Genomic DNA, 6000 nt, shown 5'->3' with positions numbered 1-6000 from the left:
TAGATAGGTTAGGGCAGAGGTCCCCAACCACCAGCCCATGGATCACCTGGTAGTTGGCTGCAGGGACCCTCAGGCAATCCCCATACTCTGGACTGTACAGTTATTGTACTTACAGAGCAGTGATGGGGTGGATGAGACCTCCTCTTGCACTGCCTGTGCACATAATTTATGTACGTCCCAGCAGTACCATAGAAAAGGGGTCAAGGTTCTGGGGGGGGGGGGGGGGGGGAATAGAAGATGCACACGGACTGTGTGCAAGAGGAGGTCCTGCCCAACCCATCACTGCTCTGTAAGTATAATATAATTATACAGTACAACATAGTATTGAATGGTATGTGGGGGAGGGGGACTATTACATGTGGGGGGCACTATTAGGTCACTATTACTGTAATAGTGCCCCTCATATGTAATAACATTACCTATGTAGGGGAGAGGTGATCTTAGGGCAATGTTATAGAAATAGTGCCTTCCCCCCAAGTAATAGCATTACTTATGTGGGGGCTATTACCTATGGAGGGGGGCACTATTAGACCACTATAATTATAATAATGCCCCCCATATTTAACAGCATTACTTATGTGGGGTGGAGAACTACTACCAGAGTGGGGGGTGCTGTTATGGCGCTATTAGTGTAATAGTGTCCCCTAGCGGATGCATAGCTAGGGGTTCAGTACAGTGGGGCAAACAAATCCAAGTGGGCTCCCAGCTCAGATATACCACATTATCACTATCCAGTGACTGTAAAGTGGTAGATACCGACTCTACACAGATCTGTGAAAACCATGTAAATAAATATAGTACAGGTACATGGCTGTGACTTACAGGTGACGTCTCTGACTGTGATCGATCATGTTTCCCACCTCTTCCATCGGGACCGCCATGACCCCTTCTACCAGCTATGACTTGCCTCTGTAAAGTTTACAACACAAACATCTTTGGCTCCTCACTTTTTCAGATACCTCACCCACATTGTCCTCGCGTACACAAAGCCCCTATCCTGCTAATATAAGCCCCATCCCCAGAATAAATAATACTGCCAGGTACATCTGCGTTGCAACATACGAGGCGTGATGCTGTGACGTCATCACATCCACCTGTGCCGAGAAGCAGACATCTTGTCTATGGTCTTGGCATCTTGTAAAGCAGGATGCATTTTAATTCTAAAGGTATAACAAGTATTAATGGAGGCTCCAGGGTGAGCCCCCACAGAGGGTCCCGTTGCCCATCCTACTATCCATCACTAGCTATGCCACTGATAGGGCCAATGATGTAGTGAGGTCTGACCTACTTACAGGTTGGGGATGTGTTACTTTTCACAGAATATATACATGTATTCATTATATATATTCGGGAAATACCAGCATTTCTGTAGGTATAACCGACATGTGGGGATTTACAAAAACGCAATGTTTTTCGAAATCGTAGCATGTTGGCTGGGGATATTTTTCTGCAATGTGTAGATGGGACAAGCCAGAATCCCATCCACTATGCAGGTACTGTCATTCGCAGTGTTTTTTACCGTGGCAATTCCACCGTTGCCATAACCCTGCGTATTCACAACATGGGGCCCTGGACTAAAGAAGATAAAGATAATTTTTTTCAAATCTACTACTTGTTTTAGCTTAAAAAATATAAAAAAACAAAGGTGTGAACAAGGCCTGGAGAAGTTTTACGTCTTATTCACACATCCACTTCCACAGTCTATGTTTTTCATGGACAGCACCCTACCCGGCTCATGATGGTTGATCTGATTTTCATATCTGTGAAAAACAGATCAATTTAAAAAAAAAAAAAAAAAAAAAAAAAAATTCTATATTTTGAGTGTTTCTAGGTCTGTGCAAAAATGAATAACGCATGGACGTCATGGAGCCTCAGTGAAAAAAAAGGATTTGCGCAAAAAAATACTGACGTCTGAATAAATACATTGGCATCAATGGGTGATTGAAATGCAGACATGTGAATAAGGCCTTAGAAGGGGTCATTTTTGAGACGTCAATGAGCTCAGGTCTGGCAGATGGGTTCCACAGAGACGGTTATATACTGTTGGTATATTCACTGAATAAATGGGATTTATAGAAACGAATAAGTTAATATAGTTTTTTATCGAAGAGGAGGTCAGATATGACTGTCCATAAGACTAGCTTCACATGAGCTTAATATGACCTGCCTAATGACGCCTACTAACAACATCATGGCATATATGATGCCGGTAGCGCGCGGGTTATTACACCTGCAGTCAGTTGAAGCTTTTTAGCAACAAAAAAAAAAAGCACTTGTATTATATGTGTGTGTGAACAGAGCCGTGATTTATATTTTTAATACAGTTCAATTTTGTGACTGCAGAACTCTTTACCATAAGCTCCGCTGTGTCTTCTTATCCTCTGTGCCACAGAACTCAGGCCGGATTGGATCTTAATCATGTAAGGTTACGTATTATTGTCTACGGTTCTCTACAAAGTCACACCAAGGGTTAACAAATCTTCTTTTCCCAATAAAATCTGCAAGAAGCTCACGCCAATTGTACAGAGGGATTTGTTCTGTGTTGGGGATAAACAGAGGCTAGAAGGATAGCCGTTCCCTCATTACGATACAGCCGAGCGCTACACAATCATATGTATAGTCACCAGATAAAGCCCTCAGCTCCAGCCGTCCGACCGGATTGACTCCATCTATTTCCAAGGGTTATTCATACATGAGAAAGACAAATCCAAACGGCAAACCTATCTGTGGCGATATCTTATGTTTACATATTATTATCGGACGTTTCCACGTTAGACTGTGTTCACACTGGCTTCTTTTTAGTACACTATTCAGATCGGAAGGATCAGAGGATCAAAATAACAGACTGAAAGGCTGACAGAATGACGAGTGCAGACAGAGGACATGGGGTCAAATTTATTAAGATTGGCGTATCGTCAACCATTCTTAATAGACAGCCCGACTGGCACAGGGAACGGGAGATTTACGACGAGGCTGCGGATGGGTGCAAGGAAGGGTCTGCGCCAAACATGCGCCTCAATATAATCTCTCCTAAGCAGAAAACCGGTGTAGAGGGAATGATGTATTCTCTCCATTCTGTTTGCATCCGTCATCATTCACTGCAATGTATAAAAGACGACAGAAGCCTCCTTCCATCTTGTATGTTATTGTTTTAGACAGAAGATAAAATCGTATGCGCAGGACTTTATCTTCTGTTTGAGAAGTAACAAGACAGAAGAAAGCTTCCATCTTGTATTGTACATTAAAGTGAATGATGACGAATACAAACAGAATGTGCTCCATCCGCACTTGTCATTCTGTCAGCTTTATAGTCTGTTCTGTGAACTTAAACTTAGACAATATTGTATTTACTGTATGAGATCATTCAGCACCCATTGTACTCGAATCGGACATGTCAAGGAGATACGGCATGGACCGCATGTGTCCCAAGTATGCATAAAGTAAGCCGATCTTCCCTATTACTTCAAGAGGTTTTCCTAGCATGTAAGATCGATGAGCATCAGTCAAAGATTGACAGGTTCTGACACCCAGGACTACCACAGGTCATCTGCTTGAAGCAACAGCAGTGCTCCATAGTGGCCATAGGACATCTGTTTGCAGCTCAGTCCCATTCAAGTGGATAATGCGGAGCTGCAATACCAAGCACAGCCGCTGTACAATGCAGTGGAGAGGCTGCAGTGCTTTATTGAACACAAATGTGGACTGGCATAGTGTTGGCATAATTCAGACACTAAACTAGTGATCCATAAGGACATGCTGGTGGCTTAAGGTGACAAGCACCATTTAGGACGGGGCCCCACGGGATGGAAATGCTGCAGTTTTCCCGTGGCGGAAATCCCAGAAGAAAAATTGCGGCATTTTACAGTACAGGCAAAGTGGATAGGATTCTAGTGAATCCCATGCCCACTTTGCAGTAAAAAACAACAACGTGCGGACATTCGACAATTTCCAAAACTGGCGCGGAACGTCAGGTGGGGCCTTAGCCTAAAAGAAGCTGTCCAGGTATTTTTTTTTTTTTTTTTTTTAGAAACAGCACCACTCTTGTCGATAGGCTGTATGTAGTATAGCAAAATGGAAATGAGAGCTGCTAAGACTACGTTCACGTTGGTGCACTTGTCAGCCGAAAAAAAAAATTCAGCTTTTTTGTCCGCCAGTTTCAGCTTTAAAATAAGACACCCAACAGACCCCATTATAGTCAATGGGTTCCAGTGGTCTCCATATGTATCCAGTGTTTTAGTGGTCTACCTGTCCGTTGTTCTGCCCTCCTGATGAGCCAGGTTGCGCCATTGTAAGTGACATAGCTGTCTGCCATGGTGTGTCACTTCCATTTCTCCATAGAAATAAATTACCATTAATTTACTTAATTTCTCTTTTGTTAAGTTAATAAAAAGGCTGTTTCATCATTCATGTCCATATGACCTCGCTCCGGACCCCCATATAAGCTAGAATGGAGAACCCCTAAGTAAGGCAGACGTCTTTTACAAACTCGCCCACTTGTCATATATTACATGGTTTCCACTTTCACCCTTAAGAGATGACAGCTCATAACAAGGGGATTCTGGGATATAGACCAATAACAATTATCTGATCAGTGGGGGTGGTAAAAGTCGCTGGCCCCTAAATCACCTAGAGGGGTTTTCACCCAACTTCCCCGACTGAACTTGGTGAGTCAGTGAATATCTATAACGGGGGTCTCAAACTCAATTTACCTGGGGGCCATTGGAGATAGAGCAGCCTGCAAAAGAAAATCACTGCAGACCGACCAGGGAACCTTTACAAGGCTCCCGGCTGTCATGCCAACGTGATGTCGGCCCTGGAGCATGCTCCGGGTGCCGGCGATCACTGGCAAAATGGCCTAGGCGCCTGAGGGGTTAATGCCTCCGATCAGTGTGGGCACCGACCGGGGGCATTAGTGCTGGGTGTCTACTGTCACAGTAGACACCCGGCAGCTATGGTGGCTGCCTGACTCCCGGGTGGCCGCCATAGTTAAACACCTGTTGCCCGCCGGGGGCCGCAAACTATCATCCCGAGGGCCGCGAGTTTGAGTCCCCTGATCTATAACCTTATTCAAGACGACTTGTCATTCGGGAGTCAGGGGAAAGCTACATGACAATCATCGTGAAAGGTTTATACGGTGACTATTTTGGATGCTGTCACCCAGCTTTTCCAAGAATCAGATATAAGAGGACAAACTAAGGATTTCTATCTACCTGTTGCTCTTTTGTATGTGTGTGCGGAGATCACATCACTCTCTATAATATACTCACTAGAAAAATTCTGCCTCAATTGATGCTGTCGCTTTCTTCTTGACCCTCATTCTGTAGAAGTGATGGATAGGTTGGTGATATGAAGGTGCTGGGGTGTCAGTGACTTTGAGAAAGGCCTCTGGAGAATGTAAGAGATTACCCAGCGCATTAACCTGTTAAATGCCAAATGGATGAGCATTGCGCTCAGGTTGTTGTTCTCTCTCTCCCCAAACCTCATCTACTTACATCAGACTGTAAATCAGCGCACGTTTCCAAGCGTAAGTCCCGAATCGTAAAGGTGACCCGGGATTAGCCGTCAGCTCAATTTTGCTGTTCTTGGCAGAGGCGCTTTATAAGCATCTGAAAATAGACTGTGGTAATCTGAAATCGAATGGCACAAAAATCAGCGGCAAAGCTGTGAATTTTTTGCCCGGGCCGGAGACAGTTTCTTGATTGCCTTCTCAGCTAAGCTGTCAGCAGGGAAGCCTGGGGGGAGTAGGTTGTGTTAGCAGAAGGAAGAAAGAATAACCCTCACGCTAAGAAATGCCGCTTACTGCAAGCTGCATATATATCTCCAATACGCTCCTGTAATAAGTGATCCAAAGACAGACAGACACCGAGCAGATCCCAAAGAGACAGATGGCAGAGGTCAAACTCACAATAGAGATCATGATGCTGATAATATGATGGATGTGTATGTCAATACAGAACTAGGCAGAATTGCCATGTAGGAATCTTAGAAAGGTGGGTGACA

This window comes from Leptodactylus fuscus, chromosome 6 (assembly GCF_031893055.1).
Source record: "Leptodactylus fuscus isolate aLepFus1 chromosome 6, aLepFus1.hap2, whole genome shotgun sequence".
Lineage (NCBI taxonomy): Eukaryota > Metazoa > Chordata > Amphibia > Anura > Leptodactylidae > Leptodactylus > Leptodactylus fuscus.
The sequence above is the reverse complement of the archived record's forward strand: the minus strand, read 5'-3'. Positions refer to the sequence as shown.